This window comes from Octopus sinensis, linkage group LG13, assembly GCF_006345805.1.
Source record: "Octopus sinensis linkage group LG13, ASM634580v1, whole genome shotgun sequence".
Taxonomy (NCBI): domain Eukaryota; kingdom Metazoa; phylum Mollusca; class Cephalopoda; order Octopoda; family Octopodidae; genus Octopus; species Octopus sinensis.
Window position 1 is genome coordinate 68,868,195 of NC_043009.1, and position 14,646 is coordinate 68,882,840.

The 14,646-nt window shown below is 38.1% G+C and overlaps 1 protein-coding gene across 5 annotated transcripts in view; it reads left to right on the forward strand.

Annotated features, from left to right (window-relative positions):
- The window catches only part of LOC115218691 (cytoplasmic FMR1-interacting protein), a 72,764-nt gene that overhangs the window by 16,915 nt on the left and 41,203 nt on the right, over window positions 1-14,646 (forward strand). Inside the window, exon 1 of one of the 5 annotated variants that reach the window (XM_029788626.2) lies at window positions 11,751-11,891. The exons of 3 other annotated variants lie outside the window; for them this stretch is intronic. The gene's annotated coding sequence lies outside the window, so the exon portion shown is untranslated. Of the gene's footprint in view, window positions 1-11,750; window positions 11,896-14,646 lie in introns of those variants that run through there. One more of the 5 variants, XM_036508517.1, reaches the window with a different exon arrangement.

The following is a 14,646-nucleotide window of genomic DNA, read 5'->3' on the forward strand; positions in this document are numbered from 1 at the left end:
TGTGGTGCCAGTGCCGGTGGCACGTGGCACACAAGGGGGCCGTCCGAACGTGGCCGTAGCCGGTGCCGCATCGACTGGCCTCCGTGCTGTGGGCACGTAGCAAGCACCATCCGATCGTGGCCGTTTGCCAGCCTCATCTGGCACCTGTGTCGGTGGCACATAAAAACACCATCCGAGCGTGGCCGTCTGCCAGCCTCGTCTGGCACCTGTGTCGGTGGCACATAAAAAACACCATCCGAGCGTGGCCGTTTGCCAGCCTCGTCTGGCACCTGTGTCGGTGGCACATAAAATCACCCACTACACTCTCGGAGTGGTTGGCGTTAGGAAGGGCATCCAGCTGTAGAAACACTGCCAGATCTGACTGGACTGGTGCAGCTTTCGGGCTCCCCAGACCCCAGTTGAACCGTCCAACCCATGCTAGCATGGAAAGCGGACGTTAAATGATGATGATGATGATATACACCCAGTACACACTGAAAAGCTGTCAGAAGGGCATTTAGCCATAGAAATCATGCTAATGCTGATATGGGGCACAGTGCCACCCTGTGACTCATCAGACCCTATCAGCATGGAAAACGACAATAACAGCAAATGATTTATGAATTTGTATGAATATTGTGGATTAACAGATTGGAACAATTTTGTGGTTTTAATCAGTATTAATTGTTGTTGAAGCTGTTTGTAGCCGTATTTGTCTGGTGGTTAATTGTATGTGTGTATATATGCATATGTCGCAGCCTTTATTTGTCAGTTGGTCTGAGTTAATTATCTGCCACTCTGTCAATTACAACAACGAGGATTCCTGTTGATCTGATCAGCGGAAGAGCCTGCTCATGAATCCAACATGCAAGTGGCTGAGCGTTCCACAGATGGATCATAGTCTTAACGTGGTTCTCAGGGAGATTCTGCATGACAGGGAATGTGGCCGTACTGGCCCATGAAATTACAGGTACTACTCATTTTTGCCAGCTGAGTAAACTGAGCAATGCGAAATAATGTGCTTCCTGGAATCAAACTCCCAGCCATGAGTCGAATGCCCGTAATACTAAATCACATGCCTTCACTGGATTATCTGTAGAGATCAGACTCATACTAGTTGCAAAAAAATAGAGGCAGAAATGGATTATGGAATTTGTCGCATGTCAAAGTATTTTTTTGTTATGGAACAGCAGAGTGAAAATAGTATATCGTACTTCAAATTGTCGAAATAAGTGTGAAATATTTATTAAAAAGTAATATAACAATACAGATTGTTAGAGAACCTACTTTGAATTTGTCAGCAGATGCAATGTTCATTGTGCATATGCATGCACACATATCCATTAATACATATATAGTTTCTTGTGTACCGTTGGTTAGGTAAACCCTGTAGTCGTTATGATTCTAATCATCATCATCATTTAACATCCGCTTTCCATTGCTGGCATGGGTTGGACAGTTTGGCTGAGGACTGGTGAGCCAGAAGGCTGCACCAGGCTTCAATCTGATCTGGCAATGTTTTTACAGCTTGATGCCCTTTCTAATGCCAACCACTCCGAGAGTGTAATGGATGCCATTGGCATGAGGGCCAGTCAGGTGGCACTGGCAACGACCAGAACCGAATAGTGTGTTGACAATCAGTTCTGATGGTCATCTTGATATGAAGAAGCAACTAATAAATAACATGGATGATAATTCTTTATCTGAAAACCTCCTAAATCGAAAATTTCTTAAGTGGGGAAAAACGCCACAAAGGGAAAATTCTAGAAAGCACTTGGAATTTTATTTCATAAATTTTTTCTTTTTAAATAATTTCTCCTCATTTCATCTTATCCTTGTTGAGGTTATTGGACTGCAATCATGCTGGTTTTTACTGAAATTGTCCTCATTTATTTATAGATTTGTTTATAAAGTCTTGTACTTGTGCTGTTGGTCTCTTTTGCCAAACCACTAAGTTATGGGGATGTAAACAAACCAATGCCAGTCGTCAAACAGTAGGAGGGAACACACAAATGCATGTGTGTATATATATATTCGTTTATTTGTTTCAGTCATTTGACTGTGGCCATGCTGGAGTACCGCCTTTGGTCAAACAAATCAACCCCAGGACTTATTCTTTGTAAGCCTAGTACTAATTCTATTGGTCTCTTTTGCTGAACCACTAGATTACGAGGTTGTAAACACACCAACATCAGTTGTCAAGCGATGGTGGGGAGGGGGGACAAACAGACACACAAACATATATACATATATACAACGAGCTTCTTCCAGTTTCCATCTACCAAATCCACTCACAAGGCTTTGGTCAGCCCGAGGCTATAGTAGAAGACGCCCAAAATGCCATGTAGTGGGACTGATCCCGGAACTATGTGGCTGGTAAGCAAGCTTCTTACCACACAGCCACGCCTACACCTATATATATATATATATATATATATATATATATATGTATGTATGTATGTATGTATTCCACAGTGTCTATCAAATTCATTCACAGAGTATTGGCTAGCCTAGGGCTATAGTAGAAGAGACTTGCCCAAGTTGCCATGCAGTGGGACTGAACCTGGAACCTTGTGGTTTGCAAAACTATTGGGCTCGTTTTCCAAACCAACACTGGTTGTCAAGCAGTGGTGGGGACAAACACATATATACACAACAGGCTTCTTTCAATTTCTGTCTATGAAATTCACTCACAAGGCTTTGGTCAGCTCAAGGTTATAGTAGAAGACACTTGCCCAAGGTGCCACACAGTGGGACTGAACCTGGAACCATATGGTTGGGAAGCCGTCTTCATACTACCCAGCCATGCCTATTGGGAATGATTTTTAAAAATTGTAGTCCATTTTAGATGGGCAAGAAGCTGAAAAGTTGGAAGTGAAGTGGTTGTGTTCTTGAAGGTTTGACAATCTAAAGTGAAAGTGTAATTAATTAAAAGCAATATTTATTAAGAAAGTGCGACTTATATATTGTGCAAAAGTGAAGTAGCACCAAATTTATAAAAGCCTACATTCGTGATTTTTAAGTTGTATTTTGGAATGTAAATGGAATAAATGTTTAACCATTTTGCAGTCAGAACAATCTGTCAAATGTAATTTAATTCCTATTTATTCACATTATTTCGTATTAATCATGCACTATCTCAGCTTTGAGATATTTCAATGATGTGAATGTTTATTTTTAGAATGACATTGTAGGGTAGTTTGAACATAAAATAGATAGAATATTTGGGGTGGTTTTGGCTTGTTTAAATGCTAAAGGTTTAGACTTGGGTTTTATCCTCAAGCTACTTGCTTTTTGGAGATGCAGATGTACAATCTTTCTGGAATGTAAGTCAGTTCCAGTTCCAAATATTTCAAATAAAGGAATACCCACTCTACTATGTAACTACATAAGGGGAAAATCTCTACTGCTGTAGATTGGTGTGTGTGTGTGTGTAAATGAATATCTGGTGGTTGAGAAGTTTGCTTCACAATCAGATCCCAGGTTCAGTTCTTCTGCGTGGCACCTTGAGTAGCTTTTACCAAAGCCCAGTTACTCCCAATCCTTTTGAGTGAATTTGTGAATTTCCTGTAATACAAAGGCCCAGCTTTGTGGCGTTCATTTTGAATAATGGTTACACTAAGGTTACAAATGACTATGGAATAATCAACCGCTCTTTATTATTGTGGTTCAATTAGTTGACCATTCGGTTGATTGAACAAATTGGATTTTGTGTGTCAGTGAGAAATTTTTTACTTATAATTATGCAATTAGGCTCTTTTTTATTATTATTTTTTCTTATTTCTCCATTTGGAGCTGTAAAATTCCCAAATTCTTGGTTGTCAACATTCATAGTCTTCTGCAAGAGTTGTTGATGTCGGTATGTTGTACTATTACCATTTTATAGTAGGCTTGTTGTGTTTGTAAGACAACAGATATATCTATATATACACATTTATACACACACACACACACACACACACACACATATATGGTCTACGTGCATCAATTTATGGAAATATTTTGTATAATAGCAGTATTTTGAAGAACCCACTCAAGATGTAATAAGTGCATACTTTCCCCCCACTTAATGACGCCACTCCTCCGTTTCTCTTCTATTTCAGCATGTCATTTGCTCTTTGACAAATCTTCTTGCCACTTAATCCTTATAATTACCAAACTGCCTGATACTGCTCTTCGTCCTGTGTTAGTAACCCTAACCTCAATCATCCTAGCTAAAGTGTTCCTCTTTTTAACCCTTTCAGGCCCATAACTTTTTATGAAATACTGTTTTGTGTGTGTTTCCTGTTTTCTTGAAACAATTTATGAATGTGAAGGAATTGTGTAACATAAATTTTATACAAATTTTAGTTTGCATTTCAAACAAAAAACAATAAAAGATTCTTATGTAGAATTGTTAGAAAGTGAGAATTTTAACATGTACACTTCAAGGCTTTAGAAAAGGGCAGTTTTCTACAATAAAAAAAGAAGGGGTTTTAGGTGTGGTGATAACAAAACTGTTAAATAAAATTCATTTTAAAAAATGTTACTTCATGATATTGGTAAATTCCGGATGATAAGATTCTAGTATTGTCTTTTATATATGAGTCTTTTGTTATTTTTATATACATAAACATTGAATCACAATTTAATTATAAGGAACAAAGAAAAGAAAAAAATTAAGGTGTTGGGGATTAAGCAGTAGAAGATGGAGTGGGGGATACACCCCACAACAAATGGCATGTTCAGGTATACCCTGAATCAGACATGATTATGATGGCGTTACTACATGGTCAGCAACACTCACTGGGTAGCAGTAACCCCTCCTTGTAGGGCTCGTTTCTCAGACAGGCCACAGTTATCCCAATTTTGCCAAGGAAATTGGCACTGAAGGGTCCAAGAATACTTGATGTCTTAAAAACAACCAGCATAAACTGATAGCAGCTGTTCAGGCTTCTAGATTCATTTTGTTTGTTAATTTGTATGTAAAAATTAATAATCCAGCATAATTATTGAAGTTTTGGGTTTTTTTTTTAATGTATTGAAACAAAAAGGCAGGTAAAAACTGCTTAAATTCCTGGTTTAACACTGACACCCAGAATTTTGGGTGCCGAGCAGAGTATGCTCTGCTCTGATGTTTTACTCTCTCGCCTTCATCTTTTTAGTATAATGCCATTGTTTATTGGTAATTACGAGTGAAAGTGGTGCTCTTGTAGAGGCTTACTGTCACATGACACAGGGGTCTCAAAAACCTGCTCTATTTGCTGGCAAAGCCATTTAACCCTTTTGTTACCATATTTATTTTGAGATGCTCTGTGTTTCTTGCAATTATTTTAAATATAACAAAGAATTTAGTAAAATAACTTTGTTATCATTAAGCTAGTGTTAGGAACATAAATTGTGACTAAGGTTGGGTGGAAGATTTTGATTCAAAACTTGCGATAACGACATTTGTACTACAGAGCCAGAGCTGGTTTCAACTGGATTAAAGTTATTTATGGGTCATTTACGCTGATTAGAATAGTTAGCAACAAGATGTAACAAATAATTTCTTCCTCATCCATCCTGCAAAGGTCACAAATTCTGCCCATCCTCTGATGACAAAACCAGAAAAGAATTTGTTTTGTTAAAATGAAAGTCTATTCCTGTCAGAAGAAATAGGGTTTACAAAAGTGTTAATTAACTTTTCTATATAGGCTCCAGTTTTCAAAATTGTCATTGGAACACCAGATAGAATGCTTTGCTGTTTGTGTTTCTTGCTTTCCGACACTCAAGTTCAAATCCTGTCACGGTTTGCTTTGACTTTCACCAATAAGTATAGTAGTAATTCTGTACCGGATTCTGTACCACTTCCTCTCTCTCCTCCCTTTTCTCCTCTTCCTTCTATTCTTACTTCAAGAGTCTAGGTTTGTCACATTAAGCCATGTTGAGCTGACCTGAGAATTGTGTTAAGAGTCCATATTCCTGTAGAATACTTGGCCACTCCTATCTTAATTTCTTGAGTAGGAATTGAATTGATCAAGCGACTGAATGTTCATCTTTGAGACCCGTGGAAAATCCACATTCATCATCATCGTCACCATCATTATTTGTCCACTTTCCAGGCTGGATTGGACAAGTTCATCTTGTTCAGAGTTACTGTCCTCTCCCTGACAAGTTGAAGGACCAAGTTTCTCTCTCGTAAATTTCATTTTGAGTTTGGTTTCTCCCACTGGATGGCCTTCCTAACACCACACCCTTTGTAGGGTATACTGGGTACATTTCATTGTTGCCCCAGCACTAGAGAAGGTATCATGTCCTCTGACAACACTGAAGGGTCCACTTGACCCTCTGTTGTCTCAGCTTCATGGCTTATCACTTTATATGAGGTACTGGATGTGTTTTATTGTGGCACCAGCATTGGTGGGATTGCCACTTCACTGTAAGCCCTGATTATATTGTGTTATATCTTAAAGTATGAAACATGACAGGGTTTATAAAAGTTATAAAATCATATTTGTTTTTTATTAAAATGAATCCCATTCACAAAGCAGTGTGTCTGAACTTAACTGTGACTTTGTCAAAGTGTTACCCTTGTGCATTTGAAATGCCTGAGCAGAGATTAATGGAGTATGGCTTTGCTCTCAGTTTGCAGAAGTTTTATGAACCGTTACCGTAATACGAGTGGCAAACCATGTTGAATAAACATCACAGCATCATATCACTTGTTTAACATGACTCATATCAAATTTTAAGTCTGTCTCATCTTATTATATTGGAAGGGACTGAATCATATTCAGTTCTGTCTATCAGTTACTTTCATGTTTCTTATCTCCCATTCTCTCCACGTCTTTTCTGTTCACATAGTCTTACATTTCAAGTGTACAAAGGAATGAAATATTTGTTTTGCTGATTAAAAGAAAATCAGTTTTTACTTTCCTCTCCCCCTCTCTCCCTTACAAAAATACATGCACAACAACAACTACGCCATGTTATGGCTGGTGTCCTTAGGGGAGTGTTGGGTGTCAGAAATATTAGAACTATAGACCGAGTGTATTAAATTCCTCCCTCTAAGCTCCCGGTTCAACTCTCATCACCCAGAAAAACAAGATGTGGGAGTCTGCTTGCGTGATTTCTTTCTGCCCTTCACACATCATCCACATTCAGGGCCCATATTACACTACTATGCTGCAAACACATGCATTATATAATCTAATCTTCATTCAGGGAGAAAGTCCTGTTATTATGAGCAGAGATTATCACCCCCTAAATTCAGTCCATATTCTCTAAGTTCAGTGTTTTTGAAATACTTTCCACGAATGTTACCTCTAATTTTTTTAACTGTAAGTGCACATAGAAATTTGCATTGTGGGCAAAGTTTGTCCTTTTTTTGCAAAGCATGAATGCATCCATGCGAGTAAACATTGCTCTAATCCCTTCAATTAAAAATATCCATTTCCATCTTGAAAACCTTGTGTGCACATTTTTTAACTTTCCTAATTCTAAAATGTGTGCCCATGCTCAAGCACCCACCTTAGAGAGAATATTGACATCCACCTGTGCTAATTTGGTCATGCAGAGAATTTTGGCAGTCTTGTAAACATTTGAAAAAATTAATTTTGTGAGTGCTAACACCTGTTAGTAGTAAGTTAGAAACACAACCTTCCAGAGAAACAACTGCATCTCTTGTGACTCATAGTTTACATTTGGTACACAGTGCAGAGTTATACTACCTTTCTCATAGCAGTAAAACCATCTCTCCTTTCCTGGTCACTAAAAACTTTTATTTTTCCTTGGTTTACCCAGAAGCTTCTCAATCCTTGGCTTGCTTCTGTCTTTAGAATTTCTTCTAATTCTTCAACAGATTCATCTATTTGAATTCGGTCAAAGTTTTCCACAGACAGTTGGTCTTTAATTCACCTGTTATGGTTTGCAGATGTACAGTAAGCTGGTGGGGCCTGAGAACATAGCTTTTACGGACACCTACCTGCATGCTCAAATCTTCACTGAACTCATTGTAAATTTTCACCTTCTGTTAGCATTTCTACATAACATCTCACAAATTGTTCATCCACATTTGGTTTTCTTTGTAACTACCAGACCCTAGAGCAGCATGGTATGGTAATTTGTCAAAAACGTTTTTGTTGGGTTTTTTTCTCCAAGTCATTGAGTGCTGAGTATGGTGGCTCATTCTTATCCAAGAACTTCTCCCATAGATGCTTCTCTTGAAAGAAGACAATAGATGCATCTCGACCTTGCACAGCTCATAACTATATCGCATCTGAGCTAATTTTCTTTCCAATTAGTTGTGTGTGACTTAACTTTCCTAAACCTTGTCCTTTCCAAAACACCTTCTCTGCCCTTGTAGTAAGTAATGAGGCTGCTACAATAACACTCCTGTGTTCTACCTGATTGATCATAGTCTCGCATGTGCCCTACGTTACTGGCTATTTTCAGTGTCTCTGTCAACTGTCCCCAGATGGTCTGCTGCCTATTTTTGGCTTTGGTTTGTCTGGCTGAATAATCATGTCTCTCCATAAAGCTTCTAAGAGTGATCATAATATAACTTAGGGAGTGGGGTTTGTTTGGAGAATGTAAGTTCTTAGAAGTGCTGTAAAGAAGCTTATAAGTACCCCTCCCCCACTTCTCGTTAACTGAGGCAATTAATGCTGGTCCTGCAGTGATTAAGAGCAGAGGGTACTTCAACAATGTATGCCAGAAAGAGAACAAGATATAAGAGAAATATATACAAGTCAAAGGCAAAAGTTTTGCAGGCAATGATAATAGATGTCACAGATATCAGTAAATATGTTAGAAATGCATGTGCGATAACCGTGACTTGGCATTTACTCTGACTGCATTCGAGTATCCTGTGTCAGAGGAAATAGTAGTAAATCTCTGTATATGCATGAACTGAATGAGGGGGGGGGAGTACGGTAACACTCTCGCTCGTTGCGGTTTCTGTCAGACACGGGAGAGAGAAACAGCTTGCTGTGTTCAGGAGTCGCCAGTTCAGAACAAGGCCACTTACTCATCTAACGAAATAAATCAGAGAAAGATGTATGTGGAGTGTTAGAGAGAAAAGAGATGGTGTGGGTGGAAGAGTCCTGTTTAAAATTAATGGTAAAGATGGATGAATTATGTTAACACCCCCCCCCTCCTGGTGATGCTATTTGCTGGGAGTACGTAGGTGGATGCACCATCTCGTGCTGGTCTGGCTGAACTCAAACCCTCTCGTCACAGACATACTGTGTGTTTGCTCTTTTGTGGAATAACTAAATTTCTACAAATTTCACAACTAAATCCTGACATACTTTCTAACTATTCCAAGTATTTTATGTCCTATTTTTACCGTACTCACATAGATTATCTTTCACTTGTTTCAGTCATCAGACGGCAGCCTCACTAGGGTACCACCTTGAAGAATTTTAGTCAAACAATTTTACTTCAGTTCTATATTTAAGAGATGAGGAATTATGTACATTATTTACATTTGATGGATATTTGTCCTCATCTTGTTTGTTGTTGACACAACGTTTCGGCTGATATACCCTCCAGCCTTCATCAGGTGTCTTGGGGAAATTTCAAACCTGGGTTCTCATTCCTAAGGTATTTTTCGATATTGTTGTTATTATTATTATTGACCTGATGAAGGTTGGAGAGTATATCAAGATAAAAGATGAGGACAAATATCTGTCAAATGTAAATAATGTAAATTTACTTCAGTGCTTAATTTTAAAGCCTAGTGCTTATTCTGTTGGTCTCTTTTGCTGAACTGCTAAGTTACAGAGATGTAAGCAAACCAACACCAGTTGTCCAGCGTTGGTGGGAGACAAACACACACACATGATGGGCTTGTTTCAGTTTACCAAATTCACTCACAAGGCTTTGGTCAGCTCGGGGCTATAGTAGAAGATACTTGCCCAAGGTACTACACAGTAGTACAACTGAATGCTTTTCCTTTTGTCAACCCTCTTAGTCACCTCTTAACAGCATGTAGGGATCTGGTGTACCTACTCTAAAACCAGGATACATCTGGTAATTACTAAGGTTTGTTTGCAACCCCTAGATTTCCCAAGCAGTCACCTATCCACGTACATGTAGAGTGGACATTGTTTAACCGAATGAATTGTTGAGAACCATTTTAAGACATTCTTGGAGAACGTCAATGCTTATTATGATGGTAATGTCTATTTTCTTTATATTTTGATGTGGCAGAATGGTTTTTGTGATTGTAAACCCCTGGAATTGGTGTCCAAGCATGGTTGCAGTTCACTTAATGAAAGAATAAAAGGACACAGGAATTATTTTATTATTGATACATGTAATGACTTGGTTTGTTAACATCTCGTCATCATCATCGCTTAACGTCCATTTTCCATGCTGGCATGGGTTGGATGGTTTCACTGAGGTCTGGAGAGCCAGCGACTGTACCAGCTGGATGCCCTTCCTTATGCCAACCACTCCAAGAGTGTTGTAGATGCTTTTAAACAAACAATAACTTCCATTCCACCAGTAATCCAGTTCACTATGTATCAGCTGTGCTGAATCTGCCCATAAGGAAGGAACAAATAATACAATGTGGCTGGAGGTCATAACACCCTGGCAACGCTGGGTGTTAGCTTGTTATTCAAGAAGACTTTTATAATGTTTTTGATGTTTCTTTTGGCCTCCTCTTTTTCGAATCGTGTTCTAATTAGATTTTTAAATTGAACTCAAACAAATGAGAATATTTTCTGCTGTGTCCTTCTGGGATTTCTTGCTTATTCATAGAGATTTTAATAAATCTACTCAAGTTTGGAATTCATTAATATTGCAAAATATCTCGATGTTCAGTTTTGGTATCTGTTGAGTTTCCCTAACTGTGCAAATAAGATTTGCTGTATTTGCTGTCGATAGCACAGGAAAACATCAAGCAAGCGTGCATTTGTAGATCCTCGTCTCTTTTATGGAGTGAATTGCTCTGAGGCTGGATATGTTGTAATCCTTTGTATTTTGGCTTCAGTTACATCTGTAAATTACATGTACAACATGTTTTAAGCAGTCATTTATTAAATTAACTTTGATTAGTTAACTTAATTCTGTGTCTTGAGGAAAGGAGAGAGAGAGAGAGAGATAATTAAAGAAGGTAAAAGGAAGACCGTTATTTAAGTTGTTAATCATTTTATTAGTCAATACCTTGGTTTTAATTAGAGCTCTCAGCCAAAAGTTCTTGGTGCACTCGGAACAGTTGAAAAACAAACTCAACAGTTGGGTTTATTCTAGCCTGGAGTGTAATCTTCAATACGATTCTCCCGACACCGACAGATACTTAGCAGTTTCTAGCTTTAGGTGTTCATGAAAATTAGAAAACAATAAAAGAAAGAATTTTTTTCCCCTCCTCTTCAAAGATTTGAATAGCTATCATTTTTTAAAAAATATTTTTGTTCTATACAATTCATTCTGAAAGAAATTATATATGAAAACACCATCGTCACATGCTTGTTTAATTTTAGAATATCATAGAATGATAACAGGTTGTTGGAATTGTGGTGCGGAGTGGTGGTGGTGGTGTCAGTTGGGGGAGAAAGAACAAACATTACTGTATCGTAGAAGTACTGAAAGCTTTCTGCTCCCATCTATTTCTCATGTCTTCCACAACAGAAGGACCCTGAAGAAGTGTTGTTGAGTCTGTTAGAAAGACTTCTGTTGAAAAGAAAAACAAAAACAAATTATTTAAGTGTTCTTAAATGAAAGAGAGAGAGAGAGAGAGCAAGAGTAATTGTCAGAAAGAAAAAATAGCAAAAGCAAAAACCCAAAGGAAACAAGCACACACACACACACAGAATCTGCCTCAATTATTTAAGCAGTCTCTCTCTTTTTCACTATCTCGGAAATAACTATTAAATTCCTGTCTCTAATTTACTTGACTGCTGAATACATCGAAACATTCTTATGACTAGGCTGTTAGGGAGGTAAGTTTGTTATTAATACTGTTGCTATTATTAATATTAGTATTACTACTGTGTTGTTTTACTGATTACTAACTCCAGAACTTGCCACTACAAACCACCACTTTGTGCTATTCAAGGCTTTAAGCACAGAAAATAAGCCATTTTTGTTTTCTCCTTTATTTATCTTAACTTAAACTCTTCTAAACTTGTTGAAATAAGTCACTTTTTGTCCAGATACAGTCTTTTTTTTTTATTTCTCACTTTTTCTTTCCTTTATTTTTGTTTTTTATTCTAGTAAAGAGCACAGTTGTTGTTGTAGTTATCATTATTATTATTATTATTATTATTATTATTATTATATTATTATTATTATTATTAAGGCAGCTCGTTAGCAGAATCATTAGCACGCCAGGCGAAATGCTTAGCAGTATTTTGTCTGTCTTCGTGTTCTGAGTTCAAATGCTGCTGGGGTTGATAGATTAAGTAGCAGTTACACACTGGGGATTGATGTAATCGACTTAATTCCTTCCCCCAAATTTGAGGCCTTGTGCTTCCAGTAGAAAGTGTTGTTGTTGTTGTTAGGGTGGCAAGCTGACAGAATCCTTTCACTCTGGACAAAGTGCTTAGCAGCATTCCTTCCGGTTTTCATTCTGAGTTCAAATGCTGCTAAAGTTAATTTAGTCATCCTCTTGGGGTTGATTAAATAAAGTACCTGTCGAATACTGACATTGATGTAATCGACCGACCCGTCCCCCTGAATCTCAAGCCTTGTGCTGCCTACAGGAGAAACAGTTATCATTATTATCATTAAGGCGGCGATCTAGCAGAAGCCTTAGCACCCTGGTCGAGATGCTTGGCAGCATTTCATCCATCTTTACGTTTTTGAGGTCAAATTCTGCTGAGCTCGGCTTTGCCTTTCATCCTTTCAGGGGCAATGAAATCAGTACCAGTTGACTACTGAGGTTGATGTAATCGACTAGTCCCTTCCTTCAAAAGTTCCCTCCTTCTGCCTGTGCTAGAAAGGATTATTATTAGCTCCACCTTAGCGAAGCAGAGGTATTGTTTTCAGTCACATTTGTTTGTCTGTCCATGGACAAGATATCTCAAGAATCACTGGATGGATTCGGATGAAACTTTCAGGGATGTTTGGCCTCGTGACTGGCATGAACTGATTAGATTTGGGGATTGATCCTGTACCAGACAAGGATTCTTGATTATTTTCCTGGTTTTTTAAAATCTTTGAGAGCGGTCAGGTTCATTTTTAATATTCTTGTTTGTGAGAACATTTTAAAAATCATCTCTGGCTAATCGTTAAGAGGATGTTGGTGTTACCTTGGCAGAGGTTTGCGCTCTCTGAGTGCTCTTGTTATTATTAGTGTACCCTCACTGCATGGAAACTTGGGCGAGTGTCTTCTACTACAGCTTCAGGTCAACCAAAGCCTTGTGAGCAGATTTAGTAAATGGAAAGAGGCCCATTGTGTGTGTATATATATATATGTGTGTGTGTGTCATTGAGTTTGTGTTTGTCCCCCAATATCACTTGACAACCGGTGTTGATGTGTGGTGTGTTTACATCCCTTTAACCTAGCAGTTCAACAAAAGTGACTAATAGAACAGATACCAGCTTTAACAAAACTATGTACTATGGTCAATACATTTGACTAAAATTCCTTCAAGATGGTGCCCCAGCATGGCCGCAGTCTAATGACTGACACAAGTAAAAGATTAAAAAAATGTGTGGAAAAGTTTAAAATCTTTGCTGTCTGTCCTTGAAGGCTACTTATTTTGAAGTTAATCTTCAGATTAGAGCTGTCTTTTATGTCTGAGCCAGAAGCCTGCTCCTAATCCTAGTCTTTTGGACTTTACTTAAATTAGCTTTTTCTGTCTGAGACTGTTTTATGTTGAATGCTTAACTCATGCATTTTGCATTCATATCCTGTGCTGGGGCCACGTAAAGAGCGCCCATGCTGGGGCCACGTAAAGAGCACTGATGCTGGTGTCACATAAAAAGCACCCAGTAGACTTTGTAAAGTGGTTGGTGTTGAGGAGGGCATCCAGCAATAGAAACCATGCCAAAACAGACAATTGAAACCTGCTGCAGTCTTATGACTTGCCAACTCTTATCAAACCATCCAACCCATGCCAGCATGAAAAGGCATAGGTAACCTTTTCCAAGAAGCAGGCTCATCATTAGACAGACCACACTACTAAAACAAATTCAATTTATACAGACAGTGTAAAATTAGATTTAAATGGTATTTGCCAAATAGAAGAAAAGCATGTGTACAAATATAAAAATAGTGTATTATATAAACTTTGATTTGTTTAGCCTTTTTGATTCCATCTCACCTGAGGCCAACCCTGGTTATATGATACAAAACATTTATTTTAAAATGCTTCAATATAAATTTAAACCTTTTGTCATAGTTTTATCTTAAGAACTTTTCTGTAAGTTTTGTTGTGACCTGCTAAAAAGAGTAGTCAAATCATACTCAGCCATCTTGAAAAGCAACACTTTGAATAATATGGTCTGAGATATAGAGTCAGAAAATAAGATGAGATGGTCGTAACTGGAATACCTTTGTTTGTAAATCTGCTCATTCAGTACTCGCCTGGGGTTAAACAAAAGCATATAATAGTTTGTGAAGAGCTGGTGTCCCAAAGATAGCATAAAAGCAGAGACACGATATACTATACACTTGAAATTGGTTGTGGGAATCGAGACGAGAGCTGCAAGCTGCTGCTTTTATTTTTGTTTGTGTTTCACAGAATTGAA